This window comes from Myxine glutinosa, chromosome 8 (assembly GCF_964187855.1).
Source record: "Myxine glutinosa chromosome 8, kmMyxGlut1.1, whole genome shotgun sequence".
Lineage (NCBI taxonomy): Eukaryota > Metazoa > Chordata > Myxini > Myxiniformes > Myxinidae > Myxine > Myxine glutinosa.
In genome coordinates this window covers 146,763,583-146,785,483 of record NC_136268.1, presented here as the reverse complement: position 1 = coordinate 146,785,483, position 21,901 = coordinate 146,763,583, and positions in this window count along the sequence as shown.

Sequence of the window (21,901 nt, the reverse complement as noted above, 5' to 3'; positions counted from 1 at the left end):
TGGTTCAAATCCTGACACAGCTATAAACGGTCACCATGGTGTTAGACAGTCACAGAGCGATAGTGATAACATCTAGCCTTGGTTCGAATCCCGACACAGCTATAAACGGTCACCATGGTGTCAGACAGTCACAAAGAGTGATAGTGATAACATCTATCCATGGTTCGAATCCCGACACAGCTATAAACGGTCACCATGGGGTCAGACAGTCACATAGAGTGATCTTGATAACATCCAGCCTTGGTTCGAATCCAGACACAGCCATAAACGGTCAGCATGGGGTCAGACAGTCACATAGAGCGATAGTGATAACATCTAGCCTTGGTTCGAATCCCGACACAGGTATAAACGGTTACCATGGTGTCAGACAGTCACATAGAGTGATAGTGATAACATCTAGCCTTGGTTCGAATCCAGACACAGCTATAAACGGTCACCATGGTGTCAGACAGTCACATGGAGTGATAGTGATAACATCTAGCCTTGGTTCGAATCCCGACACAGCTACAAACGGTCACTATGGTGTGAGACAGTCACATAGAGTGATATTGATAACATCTATCCTTGGTTCGAATCCCGACACAGCTACAAACGGTCACAATGTTGTCAGACAGTCACATAGAGTGATAGTGATCACATCTAACCTTGGTTCGAATCCTGACACAGCTATAAACGGTAACCATGGTGTCAGAGAGTCACATCGAGTGACAGTGATAACATCTAGCCTTGGTTCGAATCCCGACACAGCTATAAACGGTCACCATGGTGTCAGACAGTCACATCGAGTGATAGTGATAACATCTAGCCTTGGTTCGAATCCCAACACAGGTATAAGCGGTCAACATGGTGTTATACAGTCACATGGAGTGATAGTGATAACATCTCGCCTTGGTTCGAATCCCGACACAGCTATAAACGGTCACCATGGTGTCAGACAGTCACAAAGAGTGATAGTGATAACATCTATCCATGGTTCGAATCCCGACACAGCTATAAACGGTCACCATGGGGTCAGACAGTCACATAGAGTGATCTTGATAACATCCAGCCTTGGTTCGAATCCAGACACAGCCATAAACGGTCAGCATGGGGTCAGACAGTCACATAGAGCGATAGTGATAACATCTAGCCTTGGTTCGAATCCCGACACAGGTATAAACGGTTACCATGGTGTCAGACAGTCACATAGAGTGATAGTGATAACATCTAGCCTTGGTTCGAATCCCGACACAACTATAAACGGTCACTATGGTGTGAGACAGTCACATAGAGTGATATTGATAACATCTATCCTTGGTTCGAATCCCGACACAGCTACAAACGGTCACTATGGTGTCAGACAGTCACAGAGAGTGATAGTTATAACATCTAGCCTTGGTTCGAATCCCGACACAGGTATAAACGGTTACCATGGTGTCAGAGAGTCACATAGAGTGATAGTGATAACATCCAGCCTTGGTTCGAATCCAGACACAGCTATAAACGGTCAGCATGGTGTCAGACAGTCACATAGAGTGATAGTGATAACATCCAGCCTTGGTTCGAATCCCGACACAGCTATAAACGGTCAACATGGTGTCAGAGAGTCACAGAGAGTGATAGTGATAACATCTAGCCTTGGTTCGAATCCCGACACAGCTATAAACGGTCAACATGGTGTCAGAGAGTCACATAGAGTGATAGTGATAACATCCAGCCTTGGTTCGAATCCAGACACAGCTATAAACGGTCACCATGGTGTCAGACAGTCACATAGAGTGATAGTGATAACATCTAGCCTTGGTTCGAATCCAGACACAGCTATAAACGGTCACCATGGTGTCAGAGAGTCACATAGAGTGATAGTGATAATATCCAGCCTTGGTTCGAATCCCGACACAGCTATAAACGGTCACCATGGTGTCAGAGAGTCACATAGAGTGATCGTGATAATATCCAGCCTTGGTTCGAATCCCGACACAGCTATAAACGGTCACCATGGTGTCAGACAGTCACATAGAGTGATAGTGATAACATATAGCCTTGGTTCGAATCCCGACACAGGTATAAGCGGTCAACATGGTGTTATACAGTCACATGGAGTGATAGTGATAACATCTAGCCTTGGTTCGAATCCCGACACAGCTATAAACGTTCACCATGGTGTCAGACAGTCACATAGAGTGATAGTGATAACATCTAGCCTTGGTTCGAATCCAGACACAGCTATAAACAGTCACCATGGTGTCAGAGAGTCACATAGAGTGATAGTGATAACATCTATCCATGGTTCAAATCCTGACACAGCTATAAACGGTCACCATGGTGTTAGACAGTCACAGAGCGATAGTGATAACATCTAGCCTTGGTTCGAATCCCGACACAGCTATAAACGGTCACCATGGTGTCAGACAGTCACAAAGAGTGATAGTGATAACATCTATCCATGGTTCGAATCCCGACACAGCTATAAACGGTCACCATGGGGTCAGACAGTCACATAGAGTGATCTTGATAACATCCAGCCTTGGTTCGAATCCAGACACAGCCATAAACGGTCAGCATGGGGTCAGACAGTCACATAGAGCGATAGTGATAACATCTAGCCTTGGTTCGAATCCCGACACAGGTATAAACGGTTACCATGGTGTCAGACAGTCACATAGAGTGATAGTGATAACATCTAGCCTTGGTTCGAATCCAGACACAGCTATAAACGGTCACCATGGTGTCAGACAGTCACATGGAGTGATAGTGATAACATCTAGCCTTGGTTCGAATCCCGACACAGCTACAAACGGTCACTATGGTGTGAGACAGTCACATAGAGTGATATTGATAACATCTATCCTTGGTTCGAATCCCGACACAGCTACAAACGGTCACAATGTTGTCAGACAGTCACATAGAGTGATAGTGATAACATCTAACCTTGGTTCGAATCCTGACACAGCTATAAACGGTAACCATGGTGTCAGAGAGTCACATCGAGTGACAGTGATAACATCTAGCCTTGGTTCGAATCCCGACACAGCTATAAACGGTCACCATGGTGTCAGACAGTCACATCGAGTGATAGTGATAACATCTAGCCTTGGTTCGAATCCCAACACAGGTATAAGCGGTCAACATGGTGTTATACAGTCACATGGAGTGATAGTGATAACATCTCGCCTTGGTTCGAATCCCGACACAGCTATAAACGGTCACCATGGTGTCAGACAGTCACAAAGAGTGATAGTGATAACATCTATCCATGGTTCGAATCCCGACACAGCTATAAACGGTCACCATGGGGTCAGACAGTCACATAGAGTGATCTTGATAACATCCAGCCTTGGTTCGAATCCAGACACAGCCATAAACGGTCAGCATGGGGTCAGACAGTCACATAGAGCGATAGTGATAACATCTAGCCTTGGTTCGAATCCCGACACAGGTATAAACGGTTACCATGGTGTCAGACAGTCACATAGAGTGATAGTGATAACATCTAGCCTTGGTTCGAATCCCGACACAACTATAAACGGTCACTATGGTGTGAGACAGTCACATAGAGTGATATTGATAACATCTATCCTTGGTTCGAATCCCGACACAGCTACAAACGGTCACTATGGTGTCAGACAGTCACAGAGAGTGATAGTTATAACATCTAGCCTTGGTTCGAATCCCGACACAGGTATAAACGGTTACCATGGTGTCAGAGAGTCACATAGAGTGATAGTGATAACATCCAGCCTTGGTTCGAATCCAGACACAGCTATAAACGGTCAGCATGGTGTCAGACAGTCACATAGAGTGATAGTGATAACATCCAGCCTTGGTTCGAATCCCGACACAGCTATAAACGGTCAACATGGTGTCAGAGAGTCACAGAGAGTGATAGTGATAACATCTAGCCTTGGTTCGAATCCCGACACAGCTATAAACGGTCAACATGGTGTCAGAGAGTCACATAGAGTGATAGTGATAACATCCAGCCTTGGTTCGAATCCAGACACAGCTATAAACGGTCACCATGGTGTCAGACAGTCACAGAGAGTGATAGTGATAACATCTAGCCTTGGTTCGAATCCCGACACAGCAACAAACGGTCAACATGGTGTCAGAGAGTCACAAAGAGTGATAGTGATAACATCCAGCCTTGGTTCGAATCCCGACACAGCTATAAACGGTAACCTTGGTGTCAGACAGTCACATAGAGTGATAGTGATAACATCTCGCCTTGGTTTGAATCCCGACACAGCTATAAACGGTCACCATGGTGTCAGAGAGTCACATAGAGTGTAGTGATAACATCTAGCATTGGTTCGAATCCCGACACAGCTATAAACGGTCACCATGATGTCAGACAGTCACATAGAGTGATAGTGATAACATCTAGCCTTGGTTCGAATCCCGACACAGGTATAAGCGGTCAACATGGTGTTAGACAGTCACATGGAGTGATCGTGATAACATCGACCCTTGTTTCGAATCCAGACACAGCTATAAACGGTCACCATGGTGTCAGACAGTCACATAGAGTGATAGTGATAACATCTAGCCTTGGTTCGAATCCTGACACAGCTTTTAACGATCACCATGGTGTCAGACAGTCACATAGAGTGACAGTGATAACATCTAGCCTTGGTTCGAATCCAGACACAGCTATAAACGGTCACCATGGTGTCAGACAGTCACATAGAGTGATAGTGATAACATCTAGCCTTGGTTCGAATCCAGACACAGCTATAAACAGTCACCGTGGTGTCAGACAGTCACATAGAGTGATAGTGATAACATCTAGCCTTGGTTCGAATCCTGACACAGCTATAAACAGTCACCATGGTGTCAGACAGTCACAGAGAGTGATGGTGATAACATCTCGCTTTGGTTCGAATCCAGACACAACTATAAAAGGTCACCATGGTGTGAGACAGTCACATAGAGTGATAGTGATAAGATAACATATACCCTTGGTTAGAATCCCGACACAGGTATAAGCGGTCAACATGGTGTTATACAGTCACATGGAATTATAGTGATAACATCGACCCTTGTTTCGAATACAGACACAGCTATAAACGGTCACCATAGTGTCAGACAGTCACATAGAGTGATAGTGATAACATCCAGCCTTGGTTCGAATCCCGACACAGCTATAAACGGTCACCATGGTGTCAGACAGTCACATAGAGTGATAGTGATAACATCTAGCCTTGGTTTGAATCCCGACACAGCTATAAACGGTCACCATGGTGTCAGAGAGTCACATAGAGTGATAGTGATAATATCCAGCCTTGGTTCGAATCCCGACACAGCTATAAACGGTCACCATGGTGTCAGACAGTCACATAGAGTGATAGTGATAACATCTAGCCTTGGTTCGAATGCTGACACAGCTTTTAACGATCACCATGGTGTCAGACAGTCACATAGTGACAGTGATAACATCTAGCCTTGGTTCGAATCCAGATACAGCTATAAACGGTCACCATGGTGTCAGACAGTCACATAGAGTGATAGTGATAACATCTAGCGCTGGTTCGAATCCAGACACAGCTATAAACAGTCACCATGGTGTCAGACAGTCACATAGAGTGATAGTGATAACATCTGGCCTTGGTTCTAATCTCGACACAGCTATAAACGGTTACCATGGTGTCAGACACTCACATAGACTGATAGTGATAACATCTAGCCTTGGTTCGAATCCAGACACAGCTATAAACGGTCACCATGGTGTCAGACAGTCACAAAGAGTGATAGTGATCACATCTATCCATGGTTCTAATCCCGACACAGCTATAAACGGTCAGGATGGTGTCAGACAGTCACAGAGAGTGATGGTGATAACATCTCGATTTGGTTCGAATCCAGACACAGCTATAAAAGGTCACCATGGTGTCAGACAGTCACATCGAGTGATAGTGATAACATATACCCTTGGTTAGAATCCCGACACAGCTATAAACGGTCACCATGGTGTCAGAGAGTCACATAGAGTGATAGTGATAATATCCAGCCTTGGTTCGAATCCCGACACAGCTATAAACGGTCACCATGGTGTCAGACAGTCACATAGAGTGATAGTGATAACATCTAGCCTTGGTTCGAATGCTGACACAGCTTTTAACGATCACCATGGTGTCAGACAGTCACATAGTGACAGTGATAACATCTAGCCTTGGTTCGAATCCCGACACAGGTATAAGCGGTCAACATGGTGTTAGACAGTCACATGGAGTGATAGTGATAACATCGACCCTTGTTTCGAATCCAGACACAGCTATAAACGGTCACCATGGTGTCAGACAGTCACATAGAGTGATAGTGATAACATCTAGCCTTGGTTAGAATCCCGACACAGCTATAAACGGTCACCATGGTGTCAGAGAGTCACATAGAGTGATAGTGATAACATCTCGCCTTGGTTTGAATCCCGACACAGCTATAAACGGTCACCATGGTGTCAGAGAGTCACATAGAGTGATAGTGATAATATCCAGCCTTGGTTCGAATCCCGACACAGCTATAAACGGTCACCATGGTGTCAGACAGTCACATAGAGTGTAGTGATAACATCTAGCCTTGGTTCGAATCCCGACACAGCTATAAACGGTCACCATGATGTCAGACAGTCACATAGAGTGATAGTGATAACATCTAGCCTTGGTTCGAATCCCGACACAGGTATAAGCGGTCAACATGGTGTTAGACAGTCACATGGAGTGATAGTGATAACATCAACCCTTGTTTCGAATCCAGACACAGCTATAAACGGTCACCATGGTGTCAGACAGTCACATAGAGTGATAGTGATAACATCTAGCCTTGGTTCGAATCCTGACACAGCTTTTAACGATCACCATGGTGTCAGACAGTCACATAGAGTGACAGTGATAACATCTAGCCTTGGTTCGAATCCAGACACAGCTATAAACAGTCACCGTGGTGTCAGACAGTCACATAGAGTGATAGTGACAAACTCTAGCCTTGGTTCTAATCTCGACACAGCTATAAACGGTTACCATGGTGTCAGACAATCACATAGACTGATAGTGATAACATCTAGCCTTGGTTCGAATCCAGACACAGCTATAAACGTTCACCATGGTGTCAGACAGTCACATAGAGTGATAGTGATAACATCTAGCCTTGGTTCGAATCCAGACACAGCTATAAACAGTCACCATGGTGTCAGACAGTCACAAAGAGTGATAGTGATAACATCTAGCCTTGGTTCGAATCCTGACACAGCTTTTAACGATCACCATGGTGTCAGACAGTCACATAGAGTGATAGTGATAACATCTATCCATGGGTCAAATCCTGACACAGCTATAAACGGTCACCATGGTGTTAGACAGTCACAGAGCGATAGTGATAACATCTAGCCTTGGTTCGAATCCCGACACAGCTATAAACGGTCACCATGGTGTGAGACAGTCACATAGAGTGATCGTGATAACATCTAGCCTTGGTTCGAATCCCGACACAGCTATAAACGGTCACTATGGTGTCAGACAGTCACAAAGAGTGATAGTGATAACATCTATCCATGGTTCGAATCCCGACACAGCTATAAACGGTCACCATGGGGTCAGACAGTCACATAGAGTGATAGTGATAACATCTATCCATGGTTCGAATCCCGACACAGCTATAAACGGTCACCATGGTGTCAGACAATCACATAGAGCGATAGTGATAACATCTAGCCTTGGTTCGAATCCCGACACAGGTATAAACGGTTACCATGGTGTCAGACAGTCACATAGAGCGATAGTGATAACATCTAGCCTTGGTTTGAATCCCGACACAGCTATAAACGGTCACCATGGTGTTAGACAGTCACAGAGCGATAGTGATAACATCTAGCCTTGGTTCGATTCCAGACACAGCTATAAACGGTCACCATGGTGTCCGACAGTCACATAGAGTGACAGTGATAACATCTAGCCTTGGTTCGAATCCCGACACAGCTATAAACGGTCACCATGGTGTCAGACAGTCACAAAGAGTGATAGTGATAACATCTATCCATGGTTCGAATCCCGACACAGCTATAAACGGTCACATGGTGTCAGACAATCACATAGAGCGATAGTGATAACATCTAGCCTTGGTTCGAATCCCGACACAGGTATAAACGGTTACCATGGTGTCAGACAGTCACATAGAGCGATAGTGATAACATCTAGCCTTGGTTTGAATCCCGACACAGCTATAAACGGTCACCATGGTGTCAGAGAGTCACATAGAGTGACAGTGATAACATCTAGCCTTGGTTCGAATCCCGACACAGCTATAAACGGTTACCATGGTGTCAGACAGTCACATAGAGTGATAGTGATAACATCTAGCCTTGGTTCGAATCCAGACACAGCTATAAACGGTCACCATGGTGTCAGAGAGTCACATAGAGTGATAGTGATAATATCCAGCCTTGGTTCGAATCCCGACACAGCTATAAACGGTCACCATGGTGTCAGAGAGTCACATAGAGTGATCGTGATAATATCCAGCCTTGGTTCGAATCCCGACACAGCTATAAACGGTCACCATGGTGTCAGACAGTCACATAGAGTGATAGTGATAACATCTAGCCTTGGTTCGAATCCCGACACAGGTATAAGCGGTCAACATGGTGTTATACAGTCACATGGAGTGATAGTGATAACATCGAGCCTTGGTTCGAATCCCGACACAGCTATAAACGGTCACCATGGTGTCAGACAGTCACATAGAGTGATAGTGATAACATCTCGCCTTGGTTTGAATCCCGACACAGCTATAAACGGTCACCATGGTGTCAGAGAGTCACATAGAATGATAGTGATAATATCCAGCCTTGGTTCGAATCCCGACACAGCTATAAACGGTCACCATGGTGTCAGACAGTCACATAGAGTGTAGTGATAACATCTAGCCTTGGTTCGAATCCCGACACAGCTATAAACGGTCACCCTGATGTCAGACAGTCACATAGAGTGATAGTGATAACATCTAGCCTTGGTTCGAATCCCGACACAGCTATAAACGTTCACCATGGTGTCAGACAGTCATATAGAGTGATAGTGATAACATCTAGCCTTGGTTCGAATCCAGACACAGCTATAAACAGTCACCATGGTGTCAGAGAGTCACATAGAGTGATAGTGATAACATCTATCCATGGTTCAAATCCTGACACAGCTATAAACGGTCTCCATGGTGTTAGACAGTCACAGAGCGATAGTGATAACATCTAGCCTTGGTTCGAATCCCGACACAGCTATAAACGGTCACCATGGTGTCAGACAGTCACAAAGAGTGATAGTGATAACATCGAGCCTTGGTTCGAATCCCGACACAGCTATAAACGGTCACCATGGTGTCAGACAGTCACATAGAGTGATAGTGATAACATCTCGCCTTGGTTTGAATCCCGACACAGCTATAAACGGTCACCATGGTGTCAGAGAGTCACATAGAATGATAGTGATAACATCTAGCCTTGGTTCGAATCCCGACACAGCTATAAACGGTCACCATGATGTCAGACAGTCACATAGAGTGATAGTGATAACATCTAGCCTTGGTTCGAATCCCGACACAGGTATAAGCGGTCAACATGGTGTTAGACAGTCACATGGAGTGATAGTGATAACATCGACCCTTGTTTCGAATCCAGACACAGCTATAAACGGTCACCATGGTGTCAGACAGTCACATAGAGTGATAGTGATAACATCTAGCCTTGGTTCGAATCCTGACACAGCTTTTAACGATCACCATGGTGTCAGACAGTCACATAGAGTGACAGTGATAACATCTAGCCTTGGTTCGAATCCAGACACAGCTATAAACAGTCACCGTGGTGTCAGACAGTCACATAGAGTGATAGTGACAAACTCTAGCCTTGGTTCTAATCTCGACACAGCTATAAACGGTTACCATGGTGTCAGACAATCACATAGACTGATAGTGATAACATCTAGCCTTGGTTCGAATCCAGACACAGCTATAAACGTTCACCATGGTGTCAGACAGTCACATAGAGTGATAGTGATAACATCTAGCCTTGGTTCGAATCCAGACACAGCTATAAACAGTCACCATGGTGTCAGACAGTCACAAAGAGTGATAGTGATAACATCTAGCCTTGGTTCGAATCCTGACACAGCTTTTCATGATCACCATGGTGTCAGACAGTCACATAGAGTGATAGTGATAACATCTAGCCTTGGTTCAAATCCTGACACAGCTATAAACGGTCACCATGGTGTTAGACAGTCACAGAGCGATAGTGATAACATCTAGCCTTGGTTCGAATCCCGACACAGGTATAAACGGTCACCATGGTGTCAGAGAGTCACATAGAGTGATAGTGATAACATCTATCCATGGTTCAAATCCTGACACAGCTATAAACGGTCACCATGGTGTTAGACAGTCACAGAGCGATAGTGATAACATCTAGCCTTGGTTCGAATCCCGACACAGCTATAAACGGTCACCATGGTGTGAGACAGTCACATAGAGTGATCGTGATAACATCTAGCCTTGGTTCGAATCCCGACACAGCTATAAACGGTCACTATGGTGTCAGACAGTCACAAAGAGTGATAGTGATAACATCTATCCATGGTTCGAATCCCGACACAGCTATAAACGGTCACCATGGGGTCAGACAGTCACATAGAGTGATAGTGATAACATCTATCCATGGTTCGAATCCCGACACAGCTATAAACGGTCACCATGGTGTCAGACAATCACATAGAGCGATAGTGATAACATCTAGCCTTGGTTCGAATCCCGACACAGCTATAAACGGTTACCATGGTGTCAGACAGTCACATAGAGTGATAGTGATAACATCTAGCCTTGGTTCGAATCCAGACACAGCTATAAACGGTCACCATGGTGTCAGAGAGTCACATAGAGTGATAGTGATAATATCCAGCCTTGGTTCGAATCCCGACACAGCTATAAACGGTCACCATGGTGTCAGAGAGTCACATAGAGTGATCGTGATAATATCCAGCCTTGGTTCGAATCCCGACACAGCTATAAACGGTCACCATGGTGTCAGACAGTCACATAGAGTGATAGTGATAACATATAGCCTTGGTTCGAATCCCGACACAGGTATCAGCGGTCAACATGGTGTTATACAGTCACATGGAGTGATAGTGATAACATCGACCTTTGTTTCGAATCCAGACACAGCTATAAACGGTCACCATGGTGTCAGACAGTCACATAGAGCGATAGTGATAACATCTAGCCTTGGTTTGAATCCCGACACAGCTATAAACGGTCACCATGGTGTTAGACAGTCACAGAGCGATAGTGATAACATCTAGCCTTGGTTCGATTCCAGACACAGCTATAAACGGTCACCATGGTGTCCGACAGTCACATAGAGTGACAGTGATAACATCTAGCCTTGGTTCGAATCCCGACACAGCTATAAACGGTCACCATGGTGTCAGACAGTCACAAAGAGTGATAGTGATAACATCTATCCATGGTTCGAATCCCGACACAGCTATAAACGGTCACCATGGTGTCAGACAATCACATAGAGCGATAGTGATAACATCTAGCCTTGGTTCGAATCCCGACACAGGTATAAACGGTTACCATGGTGTCAGACAGTCACATAGAGCGATAGTGATAACATCTAGCCTTGGTTTGAATCCCGACACAGCTATAAACGGTCACCATGGTGTCAGAGAGTCACATAGAGTGACAGTGATAACATCTAGCCTTGGTTCGAATCCCGACACAGCTATAAACGGTTACCATGGTGTCAGACAGTCACATAGAGTGATAGTGATAACATCTAGCCTTGGTTCGAATCCAGACACAGCTATAAACGGTCACCATGGTGTCAGAGAGTCACATAGAGTGATAGTGATAATATCCAGCCTTGGTTCGAATCCCGACACAGCTATAAACGGTCACCATGGTGTCAGAGAGTCACATAGAGTGATCGTGATAATATCCAGCCTTGGTTCGAATCCCGACACAGCTATAAACGGTCACCATGGTGTCAGACAGTCACATAGAGTGATAGTGATAACATATAGCCTTGGTTCGAATCCCGACACAGGTATCAGCGGTCAACATGGTGTTATACAGTCACATGGAGTGATAGTGATAACATCGACCTTTGTTTCGAATCCAGACACAGCTATAAACGGTCACCATGGTGTCAGACAGTCACATAGAGTGATAGTGATAACATCTAGCCTTGGTTCGAATCCCGACACAGCTTTAAACGGTCACCATGGTGTCAGAGAGTCACATAGAGTGATAGTGATAACATCGAGCCTTGGTTCGAATCCCGACACAGCTATAAACGGTCACCATGGTGTCAGACAGTCACATAGAGTGATAGTGATAACATCTCGCCTTGGTTTGAATCCCGACACAGCTATAAACGGTCACCATGGTGTCAGAGAGTCACATAGAATGATAGTGATAATATCCAGCCTTGGTTCGAATCCCGACACAGCTATAAACGGTCACCATGGTGTCAGACAGTCACATAGAGTGTAGTGATAACATCTAGCCTTGGTTCGAATCCCGACACAGCTATAAACGGTCACCCTGATGTCAGACAGTCACATAGAGTGATAGTGATAACATCTAGCCTTGGTTCGAATCCCGACACAGCTATAAACGTTCACCATGGTGTCAGACAGTCACATAGAGTGATAGTGATAACATCTAGCCTTGGTTCGAATCCAGACACAGCTATAAACAGTCACCATGGTGTCAGAGAGTCACATAGAGTGATAGTGATAACATCTATCCATGGTTCAAATCCTGACACAGCTATAAACGGTCACCATGGTGTTAGACAGTCACAGAGCGATAGTGATAACATCTAGCCTTGGTTCGAATCCCGACACAGCTATAAACGGTCACCATGGTGTCAGACAGTCACAAAGAGTGATAGTGATAACATCTATCCATGGTTCGAATCCCGACACAGCTATAAACGGTCACCATGGGGTCAGACAGTCACATAGAGTGATCTTGATAACATCCAGCCTTGGTTCGAATCCAGACACAGCCATAAACGGTCAGCATGGGGTCAGACAGTCACATAGAGCGATAGTGATAACATCTAGCCTTGGTTCGAATCCCGACACAGGTATAAACGGTTACCATGGTGTCAGACAGTCACATAGAGTGATAGTGATAACATCTAGCCTTGGTTCGAATCCAGACACAGCTATAAACGGTCACCATGGTGTCAGACAGTCACATGGAGTGATAGTGATAACATCTAGCCTTGGTTCGAATCCCGACACAGCTACAAACGGTCACTATGGTGTGAGACAGTCACATAGAGTGATATTGATAACATCTATCCTTGGTTCGAATCCCGACACAGCTACAAACGGTCACAATGTTGTCAGACAGTCACATAGAGTGATAGTGATAACATCTAACCTTGGTTCGAATCCTGACACAGCTATAAACGGTAACCATGGTGTCAGAGAGTCACATCGAGTGACAGTGATAACATCTAGCCTTGGTTCGAATCCCGACACAGCTATAAACGGTCACCATGGTGTCAGACAGTCACATCGAGTGATAGTGATAACATCTAGCCTTGGTTCGAATCCCAACACAGGTATAAGCGGTCAACATGGTGTTATACAGTCACATGGAGTGATAGTGATAACATCTCGCCTTGGTTCGAATCCCGACACAGCTATAAACGGTCACCATGGTGTCAGACAGTCACAAAGAGTGATAGTGATAACATCTATCCATGGTTCGAATCCCGACACAGCTATAAACGGTCACCATGGGGTCAGACAGTCACATAGAGTGATCTTGATAACATCCAGCCTTGGTTCGAATCCAGACACAGCCATAAACGGTCAGCATGGGGGTCAGACAGTCACATAGAGCGATAGTGATAACATCTAGCCTTGGTTCGAATCCCGACACAGGTATAAACGGTTACCATGGTGTCAGACAGTCACATAGAGTGATAGTGATAACATCTAGCCTTGGTTCGAATCCCGACACAACTATAAACGGTCACTATGGTGTGAGACAGTCACATAGAGTGATATTGATAACATCTATCCTTGGTTCGAATCCCGACACAGCTACAAACGGTCACTATGGTGTCAGACAGTCACAGAGAGTGATAGTTATAACATCTAGCCTTGGTTCGAATCCCGACACAGGTATAAACGGTTACCATGGTGTCAGAGAGTCACATAGAGTGATAGTGATAACATCCAGCCTTGGTTCGAATCCAGACACAGCTATAAACGGTCAGCATGGTGTCAGACAGTCACATAGAGTGATAGTGATAACATCCAGCCTTGGTTCGAATCCCGACACAGCTATAAACGGTCAACATGGTGTCAGAGAGTCACAGAGAGTGATAGTGATAACATCTAGCCTTGGTTCGAATCCCGACACAGCTATAAACGGTCAACATGGTGTCAGAGAGTCACATAGAGTGATAGTGATAACATCCAGCCTTGGTTCGAATCCAGACACAGCTATAAACGGTCACCATGGTGTCAGACAGTCACAGAGAGTGATAGTGATAACATCTAGCCTTGGTTCGAATCCCGACACAGCAACAAACGGTCAACATGGTGTCAGAGAGTCACATAGAGTGATAGTGATAACATCCAGCCTTGGTTCGAATCCCGACACAGCTATAAACGGTAACCTTGGTGTCAGACAGTCACATAGAGTGATAGTAATAACATCTCGCCTTGGTTTGAATCCCGACACAGCTATAAACGGTCACCATGGTGTCAGAGAGTCACATAGAGTGTAGTGATAACATCTAGCATTGGTTCGAATCCCGACACAGCTATAAACGGTCACCATGATGTCAGACAGTCACATAGAGTGATAGTGATAACATCTAGCCTTGGTTCGAATCCCGACACAGGTATAAGCGGTCAACATGGTGTTAGACAGTCACATGGAGTGATCGTGATAACATCGACCCTTGTTTCGAATCCAGACACAGCTATAAACGGTCACCATGGTGTCAGACAGTCACATAGAGTGATAGTGATAACATGTAGCCTTGGTTCGAATCCTGACACAGCTTTTAACGATCACCATGGTGTCAGACAGTCACATAGAGTGACAGTGATAACATCTAGCCTTGGTTCGAATCCAGACACAGCTATAAACGGTCACCATGGTGTCAGACAGTCACATAGAGTGATAGTGATAACATCTAGCCTTGGTTCGAATCCAGACACAGCTATAAACAGTCACCGTGGTGTCAGACAGTCACATAGAGTGATAATGATAACATCTAGCCTTGGTTCGAACCCTGACACAGCTATAAACAGTCACCATGGTGTCAGACAGTCACAGAGAGTGATGGTGATAACATCTCGCTTTGGTTCGAATCCAGACACAACTATAAAAGGTCACCATGGTGTGAGACAGTCACATAGAGTGATAGTGATAAGATAACATATACCCTTGGTTAGAATCCCGACACAGGTATAAGCGGTCAACATGGTGTTATACAGTCACATGGAATTATAGTGATAACATCGACCCTTGTTTCGAATACAGACACAGCTATAAACGGTCACCATAGTGTCAGACAGTCACATAGAGTGATAGTGATAACATCTAGCCTTGGTTAGAATCCCGACACAGCTATAAACGGTCACCATGGTGTCAGAGAGTCACATAGAGTGATAGTGATAACATCTAGCCTTGGTTCGAATCCCGACACAGCTATAAACGGTCACCATGGTGTCAGACAGTCACATAGAGTGATAGTGATAACATCTAGCCTTGGTTTGAATCCCGACACAGCTATAAACGGTCACCATGGTGTCAGAGAGTCACATAGAGTGATAGTGATAATATCCAGCCTTGGTTCGAATCCCGACACAGCTATAAACGGTCACCATGGTGTCAGACAGTCACATAGAGTGATAGTGATAACATCTAGCCTTGGTTCGAATGCTGACACAGCTTTTAACGATCACCATGGTGTCAGACAGTCACATAGTGACAGTGATAACATCTAGCCTTGGTTCGAATCCAGACACAGCTATAAACGGTCACCATGGTGTCAGACAGTCACATAGAGTGATAGTGATAACATCTAGCGCTGGTTCGAATCCAGACACAGCTATAAACAGTCACCATGGTGTCAGACAGTCACATAGAGTGATAGTGATAACATCTGGCCTTGGTTCTAATCTCGACACAGCTATAAACGGTTACCATGGTGTCAGACACTCACATAGACTGATAGTGATAACATCTAGCCTTGGTTCGAATCCAGACACAGCTATAAACGGTCACCATGGTGTCAGACAGTCACAAAGAGTGATAGTGATAACATCTATCCATGGTTCTAATCCCGACACAGCTATAAACGGTCAGGATGGCGTCAGACAGTCACAGAGAGTGATGGTGATAACATCTCGATTTGGTTCGAATCCAGACACAGCTATAAAAGGTCACCATGGTGTCAGACAGTCACATCGAGTGATAGTGATAACATATACCCTTGGTTAGAATCCCGACACAGCTATAAACGGTCACCATGGTGTCACAGAGTCACATAGAGTGATAGTGATAATATCCAGCCTTGGTTCGAATCCCGACACAGCTATAAACGGTCACCATGGTGTCAGACAGTCACATAGAGTGATAGTGATAACATCTAGCCTTGGTTCGAATGCTGACACAGCTTTTAACGATCACCATGGTGTCAGACAGTCACATAGTGACAGTGATAACATCTAGCCTTGGTTCGAATCCCGACACAGGTATAAGCGGTCAACATGGTGTTAGACAGTCACATGGAGTGATAGTGATAACATCGACCCTTGTTTCGAATCCAGACACAGCTATAAACGGTCACCATGGTGTCAGACAGTCACATAGAGTGATAGTGATAACATCTAGCCTTGGTTAGAATCCCGACACAGCTATAAACGGTCACCATGGTGTCAGAGAGTCACATAGAGTGATAGTGATAACATCTCGCCTTGGTTTGAATCCCGACACAGCTATAAACGGTCACCATGGTGTCAGAGAGTCACATAGAGTGATAGTGATAATATCCAGCCTTGGTTCGAATCCCGACACAGCTATAAACGGTCACCATGGTGTCAGACAGTCACATAGAGTGTAGTGATAACATCTAGCCTTGGTTCGAATCCCGACACAGCTATAAACGGTCACCATGATGTCAGACAGTCACATAGAGTGATAGTGATAACATCTAGCCTTGGTTCGAATCCCGACACAGGTATAAGCGGTCAACATGGTGTTAGACAGTCACATGGAGTGATAGTGATAACATCAACCCTTGTTTCGAATCCAGACACAGCTATAAACGGTCACCATGGTGTCAGACAGTCACATAGAGTGATAGTGATAACATCTAGCCTTGGTTCGAATCCTGACACAGCTTTTAACGATCACCATGGTGTCAGACAGTCACATAGAGTGACAGTGATAACATCTAGCCTTGGTTCGAATCCAGACACAGCTATAAACAGTCACCGTGGTGTCAGACAGTCACATAGAGTGATAGTGACAAACTCTAGCCTTGGTTCTAATCTCGACACAGCTATAAACGGTTACCATGGTGTCAGACAATCACATAGACTGATAGTGATAACATCTAGCCTTGGTTCGAATCCAGACACAGCTATAAACGTTCACCATGGTGTCAGACAGTCACATAGAGTGATAGTGATAACATCTAGCCTTGGTTCGAATCCAGACACAGCTATAAACAGTCACCATGGTGTCAGACAGTCACAAAGAGTGATAGTGATAACATCTAGCCTTGGTTCGAATCCTGACACAGCTTTTAACGATCACCATGGTGTCAGACAGTCACATAGAGTGATAGTGATAACATCTATCCATGGGTCAAATCCTGACACAGCTATAAACGGTCACCATGGTGTTAGACAGTCACAGAGCGATAGTGATAACATCTAGCCTTGGTTCGAATCCCGACACAGCTATAAACGGTCACCATGGTGTGAGACAGTCACATAGAGTGATCGTGATAACATCTAGCCTTGGTTCGAATCCCGACACAGCTATAAACGGTCACTATGGTGTCAGACAGTCACAAAGAGTGATAGTGATAACATCTATCCATGGTTCGAATCCCGACACAGCTATAAACGGTCACCATGGGGTCAGACAGTCACATAGAGTGATAGTGATAACATCTATCCATGGTTCGAATCCCGACACAGCTATAAACGGTCACCATGGTGTCAGACAATCACATAGAGCGATAGTGATAACATCTAGCCTTGGTTCGAATCCCGACACAGGTATAAACGGTTACCATGGTGTCAGACAGTCACATAGAGCGATAGTGATAACATCTAGCCTTGGTTTGAATCCCGACACAGCTATAAACGGTCACCATGGTGTTAGACAGTCACAGAGCGATAGTGATAACATCTAGCCTTGGTTCGATTCCAGACACAGCTATAAACGGTCACCATGGTGTCCGACAGTCACATAGAGTGACAGTGATAACATCTAGCCTTGGTTCGAATCCCGACACAGCTATAAACGGTCACCATGGTGTCAGACAGTCACAAAGAGTGATAGTGATAACATCTATCCATGGTTCGAATCCCGACACAGCTATAAACGGTCACATGGTGTCAGACAATCACATAGAGCGATAGTGATAACATCTAGCCTTGGTTCGAATCCCGACACAGGTATAAACGGTTACCATGGTGTCAGACAGTCACATAGAGCGATAGTGATAACATCTAGCCTTGGTTTGAATCCCGACACAGCTATAAACGGTCACCATGGTGTCAGAGAGTCACATAGAGTGACAGTGATAACATCTAGCCTTGGTTCGAATCCCGACACAGCTATAAACGGTTACCATGGTGTCAGACAGTCACATAGAGTGATAGTGATAACATCTAGCCTTGGTTCGAATCCCGACACAGCTATAAACGGTCACCATGGTGTCAGACAGTCACATAGAGTGATAGTGATAACATATAGCCTTGGTTCGAATCCCGACACAGGTATAAGCGGTCAACATGGTGTTATACAGTCACATGGAGTGATAGTGATAACATCGACCTTTGTTTCGAATCCAGACACAGCTATAAACGGTCACCATGGTGTCAGACAGTCACATAGAGTGATAGTGATAACATCTAGCCTTGGTTCGAATCCCGACACAGCTTTAAACGGTCACCATGGTGTCAGAGAGTCACATAGAGTGATAGTGATAACATCGAGCCTTGGTTCGAATCCCGACACAGCTATAAACGGTCACCATGGTGTCAGACAGTCACATAGAGTGATAGTGATAACATCTCGCCTTGGTTTGAATCCCGACACAGCTATAAACGGTCACCATGGTGTCAGAGAGTCACATAGAATGATAGTGATAATATCCAGCCTTGGTTCGAATCCCGACACAGCTATAAACGGTCACCATGGTGTCAGATAGTCACATAGAGTGTAGTGATAACATCTAGCCTTGGTTCGAATCCCGACACAGCTATAAACGGTCACCCTGATGTCAGACAGTCACATAGAGTGATAGTGATAACATCTAGCCTTGGTTCGAATCCTGACACAGCTATAAACGTTCACCATGGTGTCAGACAGTCACATAGAGTGATAGTGATAACATCTAGCCTTGGTTCGAATCCAGACACAGCTATAAACAGTCACCATGGTGTCAGAGAGTCACATAGAGTGATAGTGATAACATCTATCCATGGTTCAAATCCTGACACAGCTATAAACGGTCTCCATGGTGTTAGACAGTCACAGAGCGATAGTGATAACATCTAGCCTTGGTTCGAATCCCGACACAGCTATAAACGGTCACCATGGTGTCAGACAGTCACAAAGAGTGATAGTGATAACATCTATCCATGGTTCGAATCCCGACACAGCTATAAACGGTCACCATGGGGTCAGACAGTCACATAGAGTGATCTTGATAACATCCAGCCTTGGTTCGAATCCAGACACAGCCATAAACGGTCAGCATGGGGTCAGACAGTCACATAGAGCGATAGTGATAACATCTAGCCTTGGTTCGAATCCAGACACAGCTATAAACGGTCACCATGGTGTCAGACAGTCACATGGAGTGATAGTGATAACATCTAGCCTTGGTTCGAATCCCGACACAGCTACAAACGGTCACTATGGTGTGAGACAGTCACATAGAGTGATATTGATAACATCTATCCTTGGTTCGAATCCCGACACAGCTACAAACGGTCACAATGTTGTCAGACAGTCACATAGAGTGATAGTGATAACATCTAACCTTGGTTCGAATCCTGACACAGCTATAAACGGTAACCATGGTGTCAGAGAGTCACATCAAGTGACAGTGATAACATCTAGCCTTGGTTCGAATCCCGACACAGCTATAAACGGTCACCATGGTGTCAGACAGTCACATCGAGTGATAGTGATAACATCTAGCCTTGGTTCGAATCCCAACACAGGTATAAGCGGTCAACATGGTGTTATACAGTCACATGGAGTGATAGTGATAACATCTCGCCTTGGTTCGAATCCCGACACAGCTATAAACGGTCACCATGGTGTCAGACAGTCACAAAGAGTGATAGTGATAACATCTATCCATGGTTCGAATCCCGACACAGCTATAAACGGTCACCATGGGGTCAGACAGTCACATAGAGTGATCTTGATAACATCCAGCCTTGGTTCGAATCCAGACACAGCCATAAACGGTCAGCATGGGGTCAGACAGTCACATAGAGCGATAGTGATAACATCTAGCCTTGGTTCGAATCCCGACACAGGTATAAACGGTTACCATGGTGTCAGACAGTCACATAGAGTGATAGTGATAACATCTAGCCTTGGTTCGAATCCCGACACAACTATAAACGGTCACTATGGTGTGAGACAGTCACATAGAGTGATATTGATAACATCTATCCTTGGTTCGAATCCCGACACAGCTACAAACGGTCACTATGGTGTCAGACAGTCACAGAGAGTGATAGTTATAACATCTAGCCTTGGTTCGAATCCCGACACAGGTATAAACGGTTACCATGGTGTCAGACAGTCACATAGAGTGATAGTGATAACATCTAGCCTTGGTTGGAATCCCGACACAGCTATAAACGGTCACCATGGTGTCAGACAGTCACATAGAGTGATAGTGATAACATCTAGCCTTGGTTCGAATCCAGACACAGCTATAAACGGTCACCATGGTGTCAGAGAGTCACATAGAGTGATAGTGATAACATCCAGCCTTGGTTCGAATCCAGACACAGCTATAAACGGTCAGCATGGTGTCAGACAGTCACATAGAGTGATAGTGATAACATCCAGCCTTGGTTCGAATCCCGACACAGCTATAAACGGTCAACATGGTGTCAGAGAGTCACAGAGAGTGATAGTGATAACATCTAGCCTTGGTTCGAATCCCGACACAGCTATAAACGGTCAACATGGTGTCAGAGAGTCACATAGAGTGATAGTGATAACATCCAGCCTTGGTTCGAATCCAGACACAGCTATAAACGGTCACCATGGTGTCAGACAGTCACAGAGAGTGATAGTGATAACATCTAGCCTTGGTTCGAATCCCGATACAGCAACAAACGGTCAACATGGTGTCAGAGAGTCACATAGAGTGATAGTGATAACATCCAGCCTTGGTTCGAATCCCGACACAGCTATAAACGGTAACCTTGGTGTCAGACAGTCACATAGAGTGATAGTGATAACATCTCGCCTTGGTTTGAATCCCGACACAGCTATAAACGGTCACCATGGTGTCAGAGAGTCACATAGAGTGTAGTGATAACATCTAGCATTGGTTCGAATCCCGACACAGCTATAAACGGTCACCATGATGTCAGACAGTCACATAGAGTGA